At 50.4% G+C, this 22,570-nt stretch overlaps 2 protein-coding genes across 2 annotated transcripts in view; both read left to right on the top strand.

The window, feature by feature from the left end:
* The window catches only part of FNDC11 (fibronectin type III domain containing 11), a 417,259-nt gene that overhangs the window by 75,467 nt on the left and 319,222 nt on the right, over positions 1 to 22,570 (top strand). The gene's annotated exons all lie outside the window — the stretch shown is intronic.
* Positions 21,178 to 22,570, top strand: part of LOC143836547 (tyrosine-protein phosphatase non-receptor type substrate 1-like) — a 175,984-nt gene continuing 174,591 nt past the window's right edge. Inside the window, exon 1 of the mRNA XM_077335968.1 lies at positions 21,178 to 21,287. The gene's annotated coding sequence lies outside the window, so the exon portion shown is untranslated. The remainder of the gene's footprint in view (positions 21,288 to 22,570) is intronic.

Below are 22,570 nucleotides of genomic sequence, written 5' to 3'. Positions count from 1 at the left end.
AGCATGGCTTCAGCTCTGTTGGAGATTTCTGTTTGCATCCAGAGCTCTGTGATCCAGATTGTATCACACTCTTCATCCGCCCTTTGACGGTACTTGACTCAACGCCAGGCGGCACACCTGGAGTTCTCAGCAAGAAAAGCAGGCCACAAATGCCCAAATAAAATGTGGGACCTTCTGCATGCAAACCAGACACTCCCCCCCCCCCCGAACCACAGCCCCCCCCCTCCCAAGAAGTAACATTTGCATGAAATTGAACATACATGAATTTGTGAAGCTGCTTGCTACTGAGTCAGACCTTTTGTCCACTGTGGTTCGTATTGTCTACCCAGATTGGCAGCAGCTCTCCAGGGTCTCAGGATAAGGACATTTCCACCCCCTCTCGCCTGCTCCTTTTTAACAGGAGATGTCGGGGATTGAACCAGGGACCTTCTGCATGTCAGGCTAGATATTCTATCCACTAAGACACAGACCCTCCCTACCCTTGATCCATCAAAATCAAGGGCAGTATTGTCTGCTCAGACTGGCAGGGGCTGTCCAGTGTCTTTCATGCCACCTACTGCCTTTTAACTGGAGATGGTGGGGACTGAACCAGGGACCTTCTGGCTGCCAAGCAGAGGCTCTTCCACTGAGCTACAGCTTCCTCCCCTCTTTATATTGTACAAATGAATGGGTGTGGATTTCCTCTTGGGGAAGGTTTAAGCCCCTTTGCCTGGCAAATATTGCAGGCCTGTTCTTAATCATAGAATCATAGAGTTGGAATTATCAAATAATCTCCTCCTGTGTCCTGATTGGCTCTGTTGGAGACTTCCTGCTCCTTAGAGCACACTTCCTCCCTGCTTGCCTCCAGGTACAACAGGTAGTCGGTTACACAGTTAGGACTATTGCTCGCCTCTTGTCCTTACATAGTTGGCTCTCTTTTCAATAAAGGTATTTGTTCATTAAGCAGCCGCCTCTGTATATTCAAACTCTGCCAACAGCAGCTAGAAGAGCTGGGGGAGGATGAAAGGATAGCGGGGGGGGGGGGGGGGTCCGCTGCTGGTTCCCTCTTCGGAGTACAGGAGGGAACTCTGTGGGCTGCCTGGCGAAGGGCCTTAGCCCAGGGGTAGATCATTTTACTCTGTGCTTCTTGAGTGAAGCTCTGCAGAAAGAAAGAAAGAAAGAAAGAAAGAAAGAAAGAAAGAAAGAAAGAAAGAAAGAAAGAAAGAAAGAAAGAAAGAAAGAAAGAAAGAAAGAAAGAAAGAAAGAAAGAAAGAAAGAAAGAAAGAAAGAAAGAGGAAGGGAAGGAAGGAAGGAAGGAAGGAAGGAAGGAGAGAGAGAGAGAGAGAGAGAGAGAGAGAGAGAGAAAGAAAGAAAGAAAGAAAGAAAGAAAGAAAGAAAGAAAGAAAGAAAGAAAGAAAGAGGAAGGGAAGGAAGGAAGGAAGGAGAGAGAGAGAGAGAGAAAGAAAGAAAGAAAGAAAGAAAGAAAGAAAGAAAGAAAGAAAGAAAGAAAGAAAGAAAGAAAGAAAGAAAGAAAGAAAGAAAGAGGAAGGGAAGGAAGGAAGGAAGGGAGAGAGAGAGAGAGAGAGAGAAAGAAAGAAAGAAAGAAAGAAAGAAAGAAAGAAAGAAAGAAAGAAAGAAAGAAAGAAAGAAAGAAAGAAAGAAAAGAGCCTCTAATCTGGAGAACCATGTTTGATTCTCCACTTCTCCTCACACAGAGTCTGCTCTTCTGTCGATATGTTTTTCTGGAGGACATGGCTGCTTCGGAGGGTGTGCTCTATGGCCTTCCAAGGTCCCTGTCCTCCCCGGACTCTGCCCTAGCCACCATCCACTCCCAAACCTCCATTGAATTCACCAACGCAGAGGTAGCCAGCCTATCCTAGGAACACTCATAAGCAACGTCTCTGAGATGGGCACTTGGCCAGGGTGACTTCTGCAAAGTTGAGAAGCTCGAATACGGTGGCCAGGGAAATGCATCGTGATTTGGGGGTGGAGCCGGGAGCAAGCAGGATTTGGGGCAGGGAGGGACGTCAGTGGGGAACACTGCCAGAGAGTCCCCCGCTCTGAAGCAGCCACAGTTTCTCCAGGGGAACTCATCTCTGCAGTGCAGAGATGAGCTGTAATTCCAGGGGGATTACAAACACTGCCGAGGCCGAGGACAGCTAGCTGGCAAAAGAGTCCCTTGGTCTTGTCCGGCACAGATGTGTTAACAGTCTCCTGTTCTGCTGCCCGTCTTCTCCCAGCCCAGTTCTGGAGCCTGGCTCCCTTTCCCTGCTCGGCCCGGATTCCAGCCCTGTGACTTCCAGGCAGACAAGCTCATCAGGAAGCGAGCCAAGACTCAGGCAACGTGCCGTATCAGCTGGTACCTGCCCGTGGCAACGCTGCCTGACATCCTTCCCGATCCGTCCCCGTCTCGTTGCACCCTTGCTGTCGGCTGAGAAGCCATGTCTTATTCCAGGCGTAAGCATGCCAAAGAGAAGTGTTTTTACACGCCCTTGAGACCCAAGAAAGAGGGCAATGGTAGAAGAGATTGGCTCCAATAGATGCTACTCCCCTGAGTTAGAACGCTACATGGAGTCACCCTCCAAAGGGGGTGGGTGGAGCTCTATGGTCTGGAGATGAGTTGGAACTCCAGGGGATTCTCAAAGTCCACCTGGAAGGAATGGCATCCCTCCCGTGGACATCAATCAACCAGCTAATGATCCTTGGCCCCACGGAAGTCCGCTTGACCTCAATCAAGGCCAGAGCCTTCTCCGTCCTCGACCCCACCTGGTGGAATGACCTCCCACAGGGGATCAGGGCCCTGGCGGAACTAAAACAATTCCGCGGGGCCTGCAAAAAGGAGCGCTTCCGCCTGGCATTTGGTTGAGGTCGACCGAAACTGGACAGCATTTACTGGGCCCCCAAACCTCTCTCTCTTGCACCCATATGACGGATCTGACCAACCATGGGTCTGTCAGATGGTTAGAATGTTATTTCCTCTGTTATTGTTATTATTACCTTTCATTCGTTATACTCTCCCCGTTGTTCTTCTTTACGTTGTATGTGAACCGCCCTGAGCCTTAGGAAAGGGTAAGAAATGAATGAATGAATGAATGAATGAATGAATGAATGAATGAATGAATGAATGAATGAATGAGTTTTCCACCCTTATTTAATTTATTTAATTTCAGGCCTCGGCCCTAGGCCTGGCGGAAGAGCGCCATTTCGCAGGCCCTTCATGACTCCGATTGCTCTGACAGTCTCTTCTGCTGGGCCTGTGGTCAAGGCCAAAATAAGCACAAAACATTGTGGGGAGAGGAGCAGAAAAGTGTTTGTCAGCCGCTTTGAGAATTCTCTGTCTCGTTAAAAGCAGGGTATAAAACAACCCACTCTTCTCTGACTCTTCACTGGCCCGGGGCGGGGGGGGGGGGAGACCCCTGCCACGATTTCCGCTGCTCCATGGGTCTGAATTCAGGACTTGCTTCTGTGCTTCTGCTCCTTTGCTGCCTTTCCCGCTCTGCTCCTCCAGCTGCCAGGGAGACAAGGCCACAGAGGCAATGAAGAATGAGAACCCGGCAGAAGCCACCCGGGCCCAGGGAAGCATCAGGACCAATTAAGAGCGGTGGGCGGGAAACGGGACTCCCAGCCGGGACATGTTGATTTGTCTGGGCCTGTTCATCTCAGGGGCGTCTCTGTCTGCCGGCGCCGCTTGGCAGCTGCTTCAGCTGCACATCATCCAAGGGCACGGCAACCTTCCTCCTGCTACAAGAAAGAGAACAAGACGGTGAGAAAGAAATGCATCTCCAAGGAGGTCTTCGGAGTCACTCTGGAGGGGCTACTCCAACCCGCAAGCTGGGGCTTGGCAGGAAGTGGGAAGAAGGCAGCTGAATGGGGGCCGCTTCCCTGCCTGCCATTTCCAATTGCTGAGAGTAATTAAAAAACAACAACAACGTTTATTTTGACTTCTGACTTCTGGGGTGGCTGGGCCTATGGCGAGTCTCCCTGTACCTAGGAAACGTGATGTTTGAGGCAAGTCACGCTTGCTGGCCCGGGAAAGGTAACGGAGTGTAATTTTAGGGAGTTACTTGAAAAAGGACGTGGACAACATGGAGAGGGGGCAGAGGAGAGCGACAAGGATGATCTGAGGCCAGGGGACCAAGCCCTAGGAGGGAAGGCTGAGGGAACTAGGAATGTTCAGCCTGGAGAAGAGGAGGTGGAGAGGGGACATGATAGCCCTCTTTAAGTATTTGAAAGGTTGTTACTTGGAGGAGGGCAGGGAAAGGGTCCTGTTGGCAGCAGAGGAAAGGACACGCAGTAATGGGTTTACACTGCATGTAGAACAGTACCAGCTACACATCAGGGAAAAAATTTTCACAGTCAGAGTAGTTCAGCAGTGGAATAGGCTGCCTAAGGAGGTGGTGAGCTCCCCCTCACTGGCAGTCTTCAAGCAAAGGCTGGATACACACTTTTCTGGGATTCTTTAGGATGCTTAGGGCTGATCCTGCATTGAGCAGGGGGTTGGACTAGATGGCCTTCATGGCCCCTTCCCACTCTGGGATTCTAGGAGTCTAGTTCAGCAGTGGAAGGGGCTGCCTAAGGAGGTGGGGAGCTCCCCCTTACTGGCCATCTTCAAGCAGTGGCTGGACAGATCCTTCTCCTGGATGCTTTGGGCTGATCCTGCACTGAGCAGGGGGTGGGACTAGATGGCCTTCATGGCCCCTTTCCACTCTAGGATTCTAGGAGTCTATTTCAAAAATTGCCTAATTGTTGGAGCATGCAAGATGTGTAGCATGCATGATTCAACAGCAGGGTAAGAAGAATACCCTGCAGGCATTTTCAAATTATCTCTGCCTTTGTTCTGATTGGTTCAGTTTGGAGACTTCCTGCTCTCGAATCTCCTTTAAATACTCTTCCTGATTTCCCTGTAGAATACTAGTCAGTTAGACAGTGAGGACTCTCTCCCTCTCTCCTCTCTTACTTACAAAGTTGTTGCCCCAAAGCTATTTTATTCTTTAAGCAGCTATACTCCACTTAGCATGTTTAAACTCTACCAATGTAATGAACACTACCATCAGGTATAAGTTGTTATTTGGCCAGGGCTAGCTTTTGTTCCAGAACATTAGTCAGTTAGACACTTAGGACTATCTCTCTCCTCACTTCCTTACAAAGTTATTTCTCTTTTTAATCAAGCCAGTTTATTCTTAAGAAGAAGAGGAAGTAGAAGAGTTGGTTCTTACATGCCGCTTTTCTCTACCATGAGTCTCAAAGCGGCTTACAATTGCCTTCCCTTTCCTCTCCCCCACAACAGACACCCTGTGAGGAGGCGAGGCTGAGACAGTCCTAATATTACTGCTCGGTCAGAACAGCTTTATGAGAGCTGTGACTAGTCCAAGGTCACCCAGCTGTTGCATGTGCGGGAGAATGGAATCAAACCAGTTTCCAGAAGTTCGTACTCCTAACCGCTACACCAAGCTGGCTCTCTCCAAGCCGCCGTGCTCCACTTCTTTGCATATTTAAACTCTGCCCAACGTAATGAAGGTTACTAGCACTGAGTTAGGGAAATATTGCAGTGGGGATTATGCCTAGATGGTTTCAGTGATTCACAGTTCTAACGCTTTTGGCTAATGAAACCAGCGCCCGGTGGCTAGGCAGCTCAACGGCCCAGTATAATATTAACGGGAGAGACGGAGCAATTTATTTGAGTAGTGGGGGCGATTGGGGGCTGGAAGAGCTACTCTTTCATATGAAAAGAGACTTCTTAAGTATTCCTGCTGGTCGAATAGGAAATTATGGGGGACGATTAAAACAAAGTATTAATTTAAAATGTATTTCATTCCCAGTTTACCCGGAGCTACAGTCAGGCAAATGCCTGCCTAGGGCCGCAAAGAGGCCTAGAGAAAATTATCCTGTCCCTCTAATAGAGGTTGGATATGTTGTTACTTACAGGTGTCAGTGCTGTAGGATTGCAGCCACTACCCCCTTCCCCCAGCACTTGGGACATTCCACACACACACACAAACAGGTGTAGCTGTTTAGCGTGGTACCTTCACACACACAACAGGTGTCGGCAGAGTTTAAGCATGTGAAGGGGTAGCCGCACAGCAGCTCCTTGAAGAACTGAGTATGGAAACAATTTTGTCAAGAGAGGAGGGTGATAGTCCTAACAGTCTAACTGACTAACATGTTCTTCTGGAGGGAAGCAGGGAGGACGTGTTCTCAAAGCAGCAGGAAGTCTCCGGTGGCACCGGTCAGGACACTGGAGGAGATTATGTGGAATAGGCCAGGAAGTTCCTATTCCAGCTTTGCTATCTCTGCCGATGTCCCTTGCAGGAAATTCTTCTTATATGCTGTTCAGTCACTTGCACATCTTGCATATTCCATCAAAAAGCTTTGGTTGTTTATTTGTCAAGCGATGATATTTATATTTTTTATTTATTTTAATTTAAAAATTTTATACCGCCGCTCCCCGACGGGTCTCGTGGCGGTAAAACATTAAAATACAATAAAACCCCGTAATAAAAGATATGCACTTCCCTGCTGTCAAAAGCCCATTTCCTTCTTTTTTGGCCATCTGGTCACAGGTTTTTCCAGAGAAGAAATGTCCAGAAGTTGTTTGCCGTTGCCAGCCTCTATGTCTCCCATCCAGCTGCAGAGCAGGGCTGACCTTGCTAAGGGAGATCTGACCACATCAGGCTCACTCGAATCCTCCACGGAAGGGCTTTCCGTTATGCCTCTACTAAGGGGACAATACATTTGTCTGTCTCCATGTCTGTTGGCAACCCTGGTTCTGCCTCGAGAGCCGGCGTGGTTAAAGAGTGGTGAATTTTACTCCCTTCTGTGTCAGGTGCAGCCAGCTGGGTGACCTTGGGCCCGTCACAGCTCTCTCTGAGCTCTTCTCACAGAGCAGTTCTCTCAAAGCTCTCTCAGCCTCACATCCCTCACAGGGGAGAGGAAGGGAAAGGTGCTGCTTTAGGACTCCTTCTAGTAGTGAAAAGTAGGATATAAAAAAACAGAACTGCTTCTAGTATTGAAGATTATCCAGATGTGTTTTAATGGGGTTTTAAATGGGGTTTTTAAGGGACTGTTGTAACTTGCCACAAGCTAGTTATGAGTGTGGCAGGCAATAAGTTAGATTGATTGATTGATTGATTGATTGATTGATTGATTGATTGATTGATTGATTGATTGATTGATTGATTGATTGATGGAAGGAAGGAAGGAAGGAAGGAAAGAAGGGAGGAAGGGAGGGAGGAAGGGAGGGAGGCAAGAGGCAGCCTAGTGTCGTGGTTAAAGAATGGTAACCTCTAATCTGGAGAACCAGCTTTGATTCCCCACTCCTTCTCCACAGGCAGCCAGCTGGGTGACCCTGGGCCAGTCACAGTTCTCTCTGAGCTGTTCTCATAGAGCAGTTCTCTCAGAGCTCTCTCAGTCCCACCTACCTCACAGAGTGTCTGTTTTGGGGAAAGAAAGGGTTAAATGTTTTTCAACCACTTTGGGACTCCTCTGGGTAGTGATAAGAGGGTTATAAAAGCCAGCTGTCCCTCCTCTTCTTCTAGGGATGTTCTGGGGCCTTTTCCCAAATTTTCAGATTTCTTTCTTTTTTTAAAAGGAGCATTCATTTTCCTAAAGAGATCCGTTTCTGAAAGTAATGTAGGTTTTATTCTACCTAATGCCTCACTGGTAAACCTCCATTCCGCTTTTCATAGTTCAAAAGTTGCAAAATGCATCTCAGATTTATTTTAAACAAACTGCGTAGCTGCATGTTTAATAAACAGGATAACTTTATTTATAGAACACACGCGCCATTTCCTGGCAAAGGCCCACAGGGTATCAACCTCTGAGGGGGAAGATACCTGGAAATTAGGGGGGGGGTAGAGCCTGAAGACAGCAGTATTTAGGGAGGGGAGGGCCCACACAGGGTCAAAACGCCATATAGCCCACTCCAACAAGTAGCTATTTTCTTCAGGAGAACTGATCGCAGTCTTTGGAGATCAATTGTAATAGCGGGATATCTCCAGTCCCCACCTGGAGGTTGGCAAAGCTTTGTCAAATGAATCTGCCTCCCATATCAATCCAGGGACGTTGGTCCGTCCAGTGTAAGATCTAGTTGAGAGGAGATCTCAGGGCTTAGGGACAGAAAAGGGCCTTCCCCTGAAATCCTTTAGCTGGAAATGCTTGGATTTGAACCCATGACTTTCTAGACGTAAAACCTGAATCCTGCCACACAGCTGTTTCCTGCAAAGAACTTACCCAATCCCTTGGATTTGCATACGCAGTGAAAAAACGCAAAAGGAGAACAAACTTACAAGGACGCTTGGCGCTTGGCCACAAGGGCCCTTCTGAGAACAGTCCCCCCCCCTTCTCTTCCTTCCTCCCTCAACAGCACAACTCTGAGATTCCCCTTTCAGTCTCTGTGGCTCCTTTCTGCTGAGTGAGTGGACAGTATCCGGCCCTCGTGGGGGGTGGGGAGGAAGAGCTGAGAACGGGTGGCCGTCCATTTGGACAAAATGCGTCCACCATTTCCTGCTGCGACACAGGCCGGTTGGAATTCCCCGGCAGGCACTGTACGGTTGACCCTTAAGGAAGCGCAGCCCCAATGCACAGGTTTTTTCCTCCGCATGTGCCACGCTGCTGTCCTGACCTGGTTCCCCCTGCAGTGGGTGGGCAGGGAAGAAATAAGCCAGTCAAGATTCTTCCTGACGGGGCAGAGAAAGGGGAAGAGACGGTTTTGTCTGCTGAATTATTTCCTAGGATGATTTTCCATGTGTCTAGCCATAGAATCACAGAATCATCGGATGGGACCTCCAGGGTCATATAGTCCAACCCCCTGCACTAGGCAGGAAATTGACAACTCCATCTGTTCCACCAAGAGCTGCCGGTTCTGAGGTGGGGAATCCTTGGGAATTTCGGGGGTGTTGCCTTGGGAGGGACTTCAGGGGGGTATGACACTGTACACCTTCTAAATAGGGTGGCCAGCCATGGGGTGGGAGATCCTTGGAAATTTGGGGGGTGGATCTTGAGGAGTGTGGCATTGTGGAGGGGAGAGTCTTCAGAAAGTTGCTGTGCCGTGCAGTCCCCCCTCCAAAGCAGCTATTTTCCCAGTCCAAATTTTTGAGCAGTGGGATGGGCTACCTGAGGAGGTAGGGAGCTCCCCCTCACCGGCCGTCTTCAGGCAGTGGCTGGACAGATCCTTCTCCTGGATGCTTGAGGCTGATCCTGCGTTGAGCAGGGGGTGGGACTAGATGGCCTTTGTGGCCCCTTCCCACTGTAGCATTCTAGGAGTCCAGTTCAGCAGTGGGATGAGCTCCCCCAGTTGGATTTCTGCCCAGCCATTTGAGGTCCAGGAGCCTAATTTGCAGACAAGGACTTCTCCCGGGCCATCCATTTCTTTATAAAAAAACTTGAGCAGGATTTCTCAACCAGGGGTTTGTGAAACCTTGCGGTTTCTTGATGGGTGGGAGTTAATTATTTTAAATATATATATTTTTAAATCCATTAAACATTGGCCTAGTTATATGGCCCTATATGGTCATGTTGACCCCCATCCCAATGGCCAATGATAGGCCTGGATGGGGTGGGAAGGGGAGGAGCCTTGGGTGGGCGTGGCCACAGCTCTGCTTCCCAACCCTACTCTGCCTGATTGCGCCACTTCTGGGGTTTCTCGAAGCCTGAAGGATGTTTCAGGGGTTTCTCAAAGGTAAAAAAAAGTTGAGAAAGGCTGAATTAGATTTTCCAGCATTCCCCCTGCCTCCTGCCCCCCATGCCTTTAACGGCAGCTGTATGTGCTGATAAGAACACCAAACGATGCGTTTTCCGAGTTCTGGGCTGAGCTGATGCACGCACATCAGGCGGCTATTAAATGGAAAAGAGCAGGGCCGGGCCTTTTTCTGGTCCGTTGGCCGTGCTGCTGCCCAGCAGTTTGGAGACGCTTGCTGTTCACGCCGTCGCCAAAGGTTTGGCTGTTTCGTAAAGGGTAATGGCCCATGCGCAGATGTGCTCGTTTGCCCACCTCCTTCCGCTTGAACATCATTTGAATTGCAAGTGCTAAGAATAGCAAAACTGGAGCTCTTTCTGCATGATTATCTCACTGCCCGTTTGCTGCCAGGAGAAGAGGAAGAAGAAGAAGAAGAAGAAGAAGAAGAAGAAGAAGAGGAGGAGGAGGAGGAGGAGGAGGAGGAGGAGGAGGCGGAGGAGGAGGAGAAGAAGAGGAGGAGGAGGAGGAGGAGGAGGAGGAGGAGGAGAAGAGGAGGAGGAGGAGGAGGAGGAGGAGGAGGAGGAGGAGAAGAAGAAGAAGAAGAAGAAGAAGAAGAAGAAGAATTGGTTCTTATATGCCGCTTTTCCCTACCCGAAAGAATCTCAAAGCGGCTTCTAATCCCCTTCCCTTTCCTCTCCCCCAAGAGACACCCTGTGGGGTGGGTGAGGCTGAGAGCGCTGATATTACTGCCCGGTCAGAACAGTTTTATCAGTGCTGTGTTGAGCCCAAGGTCACCCAGCTGGCTGCATGTGGGGGAGCGCAGAATCGAACCCGGCATGCCAGATTAGAAGTCCACACTCCTAAGCACTACACCAAACTGGCTCTCCTCCCGCTGAGCATCTCCTCCCTCCCTCCCTCCTTCCTGAGGATCCCAATCCGTTTTCCTTACTGGGAAGTTGAACACACGTGATGCTGCCTTGGAATGAATCAGACCTTCGATCCATGGAGGTCAGAATTGTCGACTCAGACCGGCAGCCGCTCTCTGGAGTCTTAGTTGGAGGTCTCTCGCATCACCTGCTGCCTGGCCCTTCTTCAAACCAGAGGGGCCGGAGAGAGAACGGGGGACATGCAAACACATTTATGTCCTCCCTGCAGAGCAGGCCCAGGGCGGTTGACATCATTAAATCCATTCAGACAAGGGTTAAAATCATAATATTGGATAAACAGTCACTTATAAACTGCCTTCTCCTGAATCTGACCTTCAGTCCCCCAAGGTCACTATTGCCTACTCAGACTGGCAGCTGCTCTCCAGGGTCTTGGGCAGAGAAAGGTCTTTCTCATCATCTCCTGCCTGGTCCTTTTTAGCTGGAGATGCCAGAAACTGAATGTGGGACATGGGAACACATGAAGCTGCCTCATACTGAATCCGGCCTTCAGTCCATCAGTGTCGGTATTGTCCGCTCAGACTGGCAGCCGCTCTCCAGGGTCTCCGTTGAAGGTCTCTCACATCATATTTGACCTGATCCTTTGAGCAGCAGATGCCAGGACTTCTGCAAACCAAGCAGTTGCTTTAAACCAGGGGTGGGCAAACCGTGGCCCTCCAGATGTCCATGGACTACAGTTCCCATGAGCCCCTGCCAGCAATGCAGGAATTGTATTAGAGGGCCACAGTTTGCCCACCCCTGCTTTAACCACTGAGCCCCCACCTCTCCTGCCTGGTCCTTTTCACTGGAGATGCCGGGGATTGAACCTGGGACCTTCTGCAGGCCAAGCAGAGGCTCTGCCACTGAGCTACGGCCCCTCCCAGGGCTGGGGAAACAAAGTTTACCTTCCATTGAGCCCCCAACCTTTGCCAGTTCCGAAGAGGAAAACACAAGCCCCTGGTTCTTGCTCTGACTGCCAGCGTCTCTCCAAGGTCTGGGGCCTTTGGCAGCTCTGTTCGCGGAGACCTTGGAGCGAGATCAAAGACCGAACCAGGACCTCCTACGCACCAGACCTGTGTGCAAACATTGTTGTGCTCTCCTCCCCGGGCTGCGTAGAGGCTTAGCACCTGTCGATTTAGCAAAGAAGCTAAATAGCTGTTCCTTCCGCACGTTGTTCCTTAACACTTCACTAATTCTATAACCTGAAATAAAATAACAACATTTTAAAACTCATAAATCCATTAGAATTTGAAAACGGTAACACTTATGGGCAGCCTCTCTTACCTATTATTCTCCACTAATTTTTTACAATATAAATATATTGGCCTTTAGCTCAGGGGAATGGCGAAGCTTAGTTTAAAGACCGTTCCCACTGAGACGTGAATTACCTGCGGTAATTATGCTCAAGCCGAGAGACTATAGACTAACCTGGCAATTAACTGCAGAGGTGAGGGGAGCGCCTTGGAGTTACTGACCCATCATGGAGAAAAGTTCCTTTCCCCCCCTCCTATCATCTCACTCATCAAAACTGATACTCTCTTCCTGGCAGTCTCAGGTGGGCAAAAGAGCCAGAATGCCATCATGAAAATGGGCAGAATTTTCTGTATCTCAAGGTATTGCTTGTTTTTTTTTGGTTTTGTTAAGCATGTGGTTCAAGATAACAAAGTAGTAGAAAGGGACATGTGGGAAGAGATGCACCAACCATAAAAATGATCAGGTGCGTTGGGTTTTCTGTTACCCAGGAGACTTTGAGCTCTGTCTGAATGTATTGGTTGCGTGCAATTATTATACAACTGAGGAAGTCTGACAATGAAACTAGCTGTTACCCAGGGTATGAGTCTTGGTGGTGTTTGTCAATTATTATTAAAGAAGATACTGAAGACAAGACAATAGGCTGCCTAAGGAGATGGTGAGCTCCCCCTCACTGGCAGTCTTCAAGCAAAGGTTGGATACACACTTTTCTTGGATGCTTTAGGATGCTTTGGGCTGATCCTGCGTTGAGCAGGGGGTTGGACTAGACGGCCTGTGTGGCCCCTTCCCACTCTATGATTCTATGATTCTAAGAAACTTTTCTTCTTGCTTGGCTGAATGATGCCCTCCAGTTGAAGTACACAAATTCTTTGGAAACTTACAGGATTTATTGGCTGGAGATCTCATAGAATCCTAGAGTGGGAAGGGGCCATGCAGGCCATCTAGTCCACCCCCTGCTCAATGCAGGATCAGCCTCAAGCATCGAGGAGACGGATCCAGCTGCTGCTTGAAGGCCACCAGTGAGGGGGAGCTCACCAGCTCCTTAGGCAGCCCATCCCACTGCTGAACTACTCTGACTGTGAGACATTTCCCCCTGACATCTAGCCAATATCGTTAAACCCATCCCTCTGGGTCCTCTCCTCTGCTGCCAACAGGAACCTTTCCCTGCCCTCTCTGACAACCTTTCAGATACTTAAAGAAAGCAATTCTCAGACTCTTCTCCACCTCCTCTCCTCCAGGCTGAACCTTCCCAGTTCCCTCAGCCTTTCCTCCCAGGGCTTGGTCCCCCGGATCACCCGTGTCTCTCTCCTCTGCACCCTCTCCGTTTTGTCCCCGTCCTTTTTGAAGTGAGGCCTCCAGAACTGCAAGTAGGTGCAGATGGGTCCCGACCTGTGCGGTCTTCAGGGGGACAATTATATCTGTGTGATTCTTACTGCCACATCTCCTGGGATTACAACTAATCTCCAGGTGGTAGAGATCCAGTCATATGGAGCCAAGGGCCACTTGGGCTCTATGACATTATCCCCATTGAAGTCTCTCCCCAAACCCCACCCTCCTGAAGCTTCACCCCTAAATCTCCCTACCTGGAACTGGCAACAGAAAGTCGCAGGGCCAGCCCCAAACATTGGCAGCCTGAGGAAAGGCTTGCCAGCTTTTACCCTGGGCTCTCTGCCTGGCTCTTTAATACCAGTTTTGATCTGCAGCAGTTATCAGGTGGTTTCAGGCACTCATCCCGGGGGAATCTGATCAGGCCCCTTTAAGAGCCAGGCGTCTACTTGGGAAGGCTTAGAGGGGCCGGCGAGCTCTTGTGTGTCGGGCCATTCATCTTGGGCAAGGGCTGCGCTTTGTGGCGTTTTCGGTTTGTGTCAGGTATTGTCCTCAAGGGAAGAATCCCGGCTCCGTTTTGTCTGCTTTGTTCAAAGAGAGCTGTCTTTAACTCTTTAAAACCGGGCAGGACTTTCATTTAAAGTGACGACGCTTTCCATTTATTCCGCACGGATAATTAAAAAGAAAAGCAATGACAAGAACCCGTTTATTCTTTCGCGCTAAGCGGGTCGCAAGCCAGGATCCTCCTCTTAGAAGGAGCCGGTCAAGGCGATCTCATGAATCTATCGGTTTTCAGAATCCGCTTCCAACCATTGGAACTTCCTGCCCCTCCTGATAAGAAGTCACCTTGCAATCAATTGTCTTATAACTTCAAACCCCACAGAGATCTGGGTCCCACCAGGCCCTGGGCCTTTTCTGTCGTCCCTCCAGCTCCATGGAATGGGCTCCTTGAAGAAGTTGGGAGTCTCCCTGGAGAGGCTCTGTAAGACCTGCCTTTTTGCCAGGGCTTTTGAGGGAATCTGGATTGGCAGGCATCTTTTAAAAGGGGGAAAGGATAGGAGGAGGGGGATCAGGGGCCCTCCTGGGAAACGTGGCCCGCATCCACCCTACGGCCCTGGTTTTGCCCCTTCAGTTTGTTCCCAGATGTTAAAGAACATTGAGAAGGAAGACCACTGGAACCTCTCAAGCAGGACAGAACTGCTGTTTTGCTCTGGCGTAAATCTAAGAGCGAATCCTTCCTCAGCTTTTTTACCGCTGAGAAACTCTTGAAACATCCTTCAGGCTTTGAGACACCCCAGAAGTGGTGCAGTCATGCAGAATGCAGATGGGAAGAATTATAGAAGAATCATAGAATCATAGAGTTGGAAGGGACCTCTTGGGTCATCTAGTCCAACCCCCTGCACTGTGCAGGACACTCCCAACCCTCTCGCTCATCCACTGTCACCTGCCACCCCCTTGAACCTTCACAGAATCAGCCTCTCCATCAGATGGCTCTCCAGCCTCTGTTTAAACATCTCCAAAGATGGAGATCCCACCACCTCCCTAGGTATATCAAGAAGCAGCAATATCGGAAGATTGTGGAGCTGGAAGCTGAAGAGGACAGAAGAAGAAGAAGAGCTGTTTTTTTTAAAATACCTATTAAATACCTATCATTTTATTACCCAAAAGTAGTCTCAAAGTGGTTTACAGTCCCCTTCCCTTCCTCTCCCATCAACAGACACTCTGGGGCTGAGAGAGCTCTGAGAGAACCGATGTGTGAGAACAGCTCTGAGAGAACTGTGACGGTCCCAAAAATCACCCAGCCAGTTGCACATGGAGGAACGGGGAATCAAACCCGGTTCTCCAGGTTAGAATCTGCCCCTCGTTAACGTAGCCCTCACAACACATGCCCGTTAAGCACTATACCAACCACCCTAGAGAGTACAATGTCAAAGAACCCACTTTCCAAAGTGGCCGTGTTCTACAGGTGAGCCCATCCCCATTGTGCCAGTCCCACTGACCTTGCGCCAATCCAAGTTCTCTCAGAGCTCCCTCCGCCCCACCTACCTCCCTTGAGGAAGAGAAGATGATGGTGTGCCACTTTGAGACACGTAAAGCCTGCTGGGTGACCTTGGGTGACCTTGGGCCAGTATCAGTTCTCTTAGAGCTCTCTCAGCCCTGCCAACCTCACAGGATGTCTGTTGAGGGGAGAGAAAAGGAAGATGATTGTGGGCCACTTTGAGACAAATGAGGACCGCTGGGTGACCTTGAGCCAGTCCCAATTCTTCTAGAGCTCTCTCAGCCCTGCCAACCTCACAGGGTGTCTGTTGTAGGGAGAGGGAGGAAAGGTCTTTCTCTCTGCCTGTCTGTCCATTCATCATTCAACCTGCTTATCCTTCTTGTGCCCGTCCTCCACGGAGATCAGCTGCAATCCCAAGGGCTCGCCAGGCATACCCGTGTGTGGCACGGCCTGTCTTCCCTGGCCAGCTGGCTCCCTTGCCGGACGCTTAAGCTTCCCCCTGCATCTTGAGAACCTGGCCCTCTGCTAGTCTCCCCGGGGCTTCTAATCTATATTGAAATAATCCTGTGTTTGGAAAGCAATCCGGGGCTCTCTGTGGATCACTTCCCTCGGGGGAGAGAGATGCGGGGCGTGTGTGACTTGGCCGGCCTCATCATTGGTAAATACCAAAAGCTGAAGAACAGCCATCAAATGCTCACTGAGGAAACACTATATGAAAAAACCCCTGTCTAGAGCCGGGAGTAATCAAAGGGATCTGCCACCGAGCCTCCAGGCTCCACGAGAGCCCCCTTTAATAAGCAGGCAAGGCTCCGGGGCTGAATCGAAGGAGAGAATTTTCATTTCCTGAAGAGGCTGAACTCTCGCTGGCTGTCAGCCTTGGCCTGTAATAAATGCACAGTGGCACAGGGGAGGGGGAACCGTGGGAAGCACCACAAAGGAGGCGAAACATCAAGAAAGTTTCTTAGGTGGTGGTGGTGGTGGTGGGGCCGTGGTCCGGGAGGCGGAGTCCTAGAGAGCCAGAGTGGCATAGTGGTTAAAGACCGGCGGCCTCTCATCTTGAAAATCGGGTTCGATTCCCCCCTTCTCCTCCACATGCAGCCAGCTGGGGGACCTCGGGCCTGTCCCAGTTCTCTTAGAGCTGTTCTCACAGAGCAGTTCTCTCAGAGCTCTCTCCGTCCCCACCTCCCTCACAGGGGGTCCGTTGTGGGGAGAGGAAGAGTAGGAGATTGTAAGTTTGCTTTGAGACTTTTTTCGGTAGTCTTTTTGAGCCTAAGGTGGAGCATATTTGCAAAAATAAATAAAAACCAGCTCTGTCATCTGGATTCCAGGCGCAGTCTGGAGGTTGGCAACTGTATGCAGTCATTGTCTTTGCTAATAAATGTCAAAGGCAAACGTCTGTGGCAGCATAGCGGTTAAGAGCGGCAGCCTCTAATCTGGAGAACCGGATTTGATTCCCCACTCCTCCTCCTCCCTGTGCAGCAAGCAGGGTGATCATGAGCCAAACACAGTTCTCTCAGAGCTGATCTCCCTGAGCAGTTCTCTTAGAGCTTTCTCCGCCTCACCTCCCTCACAGGGTGTCTGTTGTAGGGAGAGGAAGGGAAAGGTGTTTCTAAGCTGCTTTGAGACTCCTGCAGCCAGTGAAAAATCTTCTTCTCTTCTCGACATTTCCCCCGTCACTCTGGCTGGCCTCTTCAGAGGTTGGGCATGGCACGATGGGAATCTCCCTGTGCCACCTTGCCAGAGAGACCCCCATCCTGCCGTGTCCTACCTCTGAAGAGGCCAGCCACTGTTACTGGTGAAAACTCCAGGATGAAAATTACCAGACTGTGGCCACACGGCCTGGAAACTCCACTGCAACCAGTTGAATCCGGCTGGGAAATCCTTCCACATTTCTCTTATGGATTCCTTTGGGGCCATCAAGTCACAGCTGGGGTCTGGATTCGGTGTGTGTGTGTGTGGGGGGGGGGGGTTGCCCTGTTGGTTTGGAGCAACAGAACCAAGTTTGACTCCAGGGCACCCTGCAGACCGACAAATTTAGACCTTACAAAGTGCCCCTGCTTCTGCACTCTAGCACTCAGTTTAGAGAAGTCCGTGGGAGATCAGGCGGCGAAAAAGGGCAGGGGGGTGTTGCATTGTGGCCGGCACTATGGACATTTTAAACAGCACCCCACGGTGACTCAGAAGGACCACAAAGGGGTAGAAAATGGAAGCAAGCCAGCGTGGTGGGGTGGTTTGGAGCGATGTCCTCTAATCTGGAGAACCGGGTTTGATTCCCCGCTCCTCCACGTGTAGCCAGCTAGGCGATCGTGGGCCGGTCGCAGTTCTCTTGGAGCTGTTCTCACAGTGCAGTTCTCTCAGGGCTCTCTCACCCCGACCCACCTCACACTGTGAGTTGGTGGTGGGGAGAGGAAAAGAAAGAGAAAAAGGTGCTTGTGAGCCACTTTAGAACTCCTTCAGGTAGTGAAAAGTGGCATATAAAAACCAGCTCTTCCTCTTCTTCTTCTCGAAAGCAGCTCCCACGTTGCTTTGCTGACCCGACACCAGCAGCTTTGTACGAACGGGCAAATCAAAGCCTCCGGCAGCCGGGCACCACAACGGATCTGCCTGCAAGGACAGGGGGGAACCCATTAGCAACCGGCGACTGAAACCCGAACACAAAGGCAGTTTGGAAGTGGCCAAACCCTTGAGGAACAATGCACACTTGCCGTGTGCTTCAGCTCGAAGAGTGCCTGGTGTTCTGGAAAGGATATCTAATCTGTGTTAAGTGTTGGGGGAGAGGCGGGGGGGGGCGAGTAAGCAAAGGGCTTCTGTCACCGGCAGGCAATCCACTTGGCAGCGGCCGTGAATTAGCTCGGCTGGCAGTCTAGCTGCAGACTCCCATTCAGCATTCCCGTTCAGGGACGACCCCTCGCCTCACGTCCCTGGAAAGGACAGTCAAATGTTGTTTTTTCTCCCCTGGCTGTCGGAGGGCAGGGGGATCCCACCGGCACTTGTGGGCGCTTACTCCAGTCACCGAACGGCGTTTCTCCGACATCCGTTCCAAGGTCTCAGGGAGATCAGCTCTGAGAGAACTGTGTTTGGCTCATGATCACCCTGCTTGCTGCACAGGGAGGAGGAGGAGTGGGGAATCAAATCCGGTTCTCCAGATTAGAGGCTGCCGCTCTTAACCGCTGCTCACCAGATCCCGGAGTCAAAGGGATACATTAAAAAAACAAAAGACCCTCTGCCCCTAAATGTTGGAGAGAGGACAGGAGTTTTGACTTTGAAATTTGAAGACAAATTCCTTTGTTTTCTGTGGGATTTGGTGGGGCTTTGGTGGGCCTGCATGCCTGGTATGTTTGCTCCTTTAGGGTTGCCAACTTCCGTTTGTTTGGGGAACCTTTCGGTTGTGTGCTGGTGATATCTATCTATCTATCTATCTATCTATCTATCTATCTATCCATCTATCCATCTATCCATCTATCCATCTATCCATCCATCCATCCATCCATCCATCCATCCATCCATCCATCCATCCATCCATCCATCCATCCATTTATTTATTTATTTATTTATTTATTTATTTATTTATTTATTTATTTATTTATTTATTTATTTATTTATTGAATTTATATGACACCGCTCTTGGACCGTCCAGCTCACAGTGGCTAACAATGTAAAACAATTAAAATCACAAAACGTATAACGATAGCAGTGGTTCTCAACCTGGGGGTCAGGACCCCTTTGGGGGTCGAATGTCCTTTTCACAGGGGTCGCGGCAAGGCAAGCAGCTTGGCAGGGAGGGGCGCCATCCACACACCAGCCTTGCGGGGTAGATCGAGATAGAGCGTTCGTCTGTCTGGAGCAGCGGAAAAGAGCAAAATGGGCATGGTGGGACAAGAGGCAGAACTAAACAGAGAAACCCCGGGGAGAAAAAACCAATTTAGATACAATCATGAAGGCTGGATCTTCACGCGATTGGTCAGTTTCTGTGAAAGAACACTTGGATGATTTTAGGGTTGGGGGTCACCACAACAGGAGGAAGTGGATTAAAGGTTGCAGCATTAGGAAGGTTGAGAGCCACTGTATTATAGCATTCCTAAAAACATCAACAACCCCCCCAAGCCCCCATCCAATCGCCCCTCGACTGACATTTCAAGGTAGATGTTAGATAATTAAATATGGGGACTTTGCAGAATATGCTTAGGGCTGATCCTGCGTTGAGCAGGGGGTTGGACTAGATGGCCTGTGTGGCCCCTTCCCACTCTATGGTTCTATGATTCTATGGCCTGTGTGGCCCCTTCCAACTCTATCATTCTATGATTCTATGATCAGAGGAGAGGCTCAAGACCTTCCCTTGGCCCATCCCAGAAGAACTCCTGGGCCCTGCGGAACTGCATTAGCCCTGCCAAGGCCCCTAGCTCAATTGACTGGGGTTACTACTCCAGGTGATGTAGAACAGGCCGCCTGGCCAAAATGTATGCTTTGAAAGGTGGGCTATCCAGCATTGTACTCTACTGAAGAGTCCGTCTTCTTCAGGCTCCACCCCCCAAAATCTCCAAGTAGTTAGAATCATGGAATCATAGAGTTGGAAGGGACCTCCTGGGTCATCTAGTCCAACCCCCTGCCCTATGCAAGACGCTCACAGTTCTTGGCAGCTATTGAGGCAAAACCAGAGATTTATTTTGTCACTAACAGCACTAAGGAAATGGCTCCTTTGGAAGGTGGACATCAAAGTTGCCAATTCTCCTGGGGAACTGCCTTGGGAGATCCCCAGGTCCGAGCTGGAGGCTGGCATCCTTCATCTCCAGGAATTTCCCAATGTGGCCACTCTACTTAGCTCCTCTTTTCTGAAAAAAAAAAGAGTCTGATTTGATAGAAAGTTTGTTGGGGAGGGCGGGGGAGATGGCAGCCAAGACGGCTTCCAAATTTCTTTCACTGAGAAAGAAAGAAGACAGTGTGAGGGCCTTATCAAGGCAGAGAATGGACGCAGAATGTCCACAAAACTTCTGCAGGGGGCACAGACCCACCTTCTGCTAGGCCGTGCTGAACAGGCGTGGAGAGCCTGGATCCCTGGTTATTTGGGGTTTTGGCAAGCTGCTGCTTCTGAGTTAGGCCCGGGCGGAAGGCCGGCAAGCAGCAATTGTGTCCCTTCCAGAAATAGGCTCAGCAGGGGGGGGGGGGGGCATGCTTGGCTGCCTCGTGAATTCCCACCCTCCTCCCAAAAGGACTGAAACCGAGGGGCTTTCTTGGCCGTTTTAAAGGTGGCCTTTCTCAGCCGCCTCCCGAATTTGCGCTGCAAAGGCAGAAAGCAGCGGGGGGAACAATGACGCCTTTGTGCCTCCAGAAAGGGAACATCCTTTTCGGAGGGCGCCCCGGCCAGTCGAAAGGAGGCAAGCCGGGAGGGATTTCTTGGGGGAGATTCTGGATGCCAAGCTCCAGGTGGGGGCTGGAGGTCTCTTGGGAGGGCGATTCCATGGCTTTGCATCCCCACCGGGCTCCCCCCTCGATTCTGCCCTCCAAATCTCCAGGGATCTCCCAACCCTGAGTTGGCAACTCTAGATAGAATGGGGTGGTCATTTGGACAGTTTTCCACGAGAAGGGCTGGATTCAGGCTGCTTTGGGGTGGTGAAAACTCCCCCCCCCCATTGGGGGGCAAAGAACGGAAGGAATAGAAGCAAGCTAGCTTAGGGCAGGGCTTAAGAGAGCCGGTCTCTAATCTCAAGAACCTGGTTCGATTCCCCCTTTATTCCTCCACAGGCAGCTGGCTGGGTGACCTTTACCCCAGTTCTCTTAGAGCTCTCCTCATAGTGCAGTTCTGTCAGAGCTCTCTCAGCCCCGCCCGTCTTACAGGGGGGTTGTCACAGGGAGAAGGAGTGAAAGGGGTTTGTAAGCCACTTTGAGAAGCAGGGTACAAAAACCCAACTCTTCTTCTTCTTCTTCTTCTTCTTCTCCAGGCCTGGCTTTGAACGTTTCAGTGTCTTGGGAGGGGATGCTCCCAAGTGATGCTCTGCCCCTTTAAGAGCCTCCCCAAACAGCCCTTGCAGGTGATTTTAACTCATTATCAGGAAAGGCTCTTTGGTGTGAGCCTTCCCCAGACAGAAAGAGAGAAAATGTAGCTCCTGCCTTTTGCCCTGGGGTCTGAGCCGTCCGACAGGTAAGAATAGAATTCCTTTTGACACGAATGAAATCTGGTCAGCTGCCAATTGTGAGCTTCTTTTCAAAATGCATTTCCCAACCGCAGCGGGCAGGAGCCAAACCTGCTGGGCCACAAGGGTCTCGCTCCCACTTAACCGTGTCTCAACCGCACCGCTTTGAACTTGGGAAGTTGCCCTGTGGAGCCGGGATGCATGCCTAGGTTGCCACCCTCCAGGTGGCACCTGGAGCTCTTCCGCCGTAACAACTCCTCTCCAGGGCCCCTGGACGACATGGCTGCTTTGGAGGGTGGACCCCTTGGTCCCCCCTCTTGAAACTCAGGCTCCCCCCACAAACCTCCAGCAATTTCCCTGCCTGGAGCTGGCAACCCGAGTTCCTGACCCATCTAACTCTGCATAGTCTTCTCAGCCTGGCAGAAGACTTCAGGGCCTCGGTGGTGAATCCTGCCTGGCTCCGTTTACATGAAGATGCCACGGTCTGAAGTGAGGAAACTCCCCTCCGCAGAGCATGAGTTATACTAATAAACTACCTCTCCTTTTCTACTTAATCTGGAAACTCTGTTCTCTGAAAATGTTGCAGCTACACACTGAGCTGTCTTAAGCAGCTTGGTGAAGAGCGGCAGCTTCTAATCTGGCGAGCCAGGTTGGATTGCCCACTCCTCCACCCCAAGGCACCTGGGTGACCTTTGGCCAATCTCAGTTCTCTTAGAGCTGTTCTTGCAGAGCAGTTCTCTCTGAGCTGTCTCAGCCCCACCTCCCTCACAGGGTGTCTGTTGTGGGGAGAGGAAAGGGAAGGCGATTGTAAGCCGCTTTGAGACTCCTTCTGGTAGAGAAAAGCGGCAGATAAGAACCAACTCTTCTTCTTCTTCAGTAATCTCAGGGCTCTCTCAGCCTCACCTCCCTCACAGGGTGTCTGTGGTGGGGAGAGGAAGGGAAAGGGGGTTGTAAGCTGCTTTGAGACTCCTTCAAGTAGAATCCTAGAGTGGGAAGGGGCCATCCAGGCCATCTAGTCCCACCCCCTGCTCAATGCAGGATCAGCCTAAAGGTAATAAATAGTAGGGTACAAAAACCAACTCTTCTTTTTCTGAATCAGAGCCTGAACCAGCAATGGCTCTTTCACGGCACCTGCAGCCTAATGCTTTCTCTGGAGGTGCCAAGAATTGGCGCTGGAGTCTTCTGCATACTGAGCAGATGCTCTGTTGCTGATCCACAATCTCCTCCCTAAACGTACCTGCCTTATACTCTGTAGTGACCAGAAAATGTATTTCTTGCATAGATTGGTTCA

This window comes from Paroedura picta, chromosome 4 (assembly GCF_049243985.1).
Source record: "Paroedura picta isolate Pp20150507F chromosome 4, Ppicta_v3.0, whole genome shotgun sequence".
NCBI classification, from domain to species: domain Eukaryota; kingdom Metazoa; phylum Chordata; class Lepidosauria; order Squamata; family Gekkonidae; genus Paroedura; species Paroedura picta.
This window is presented reverse-complemented; position numbering and strand designations above follow the sequence as displayed.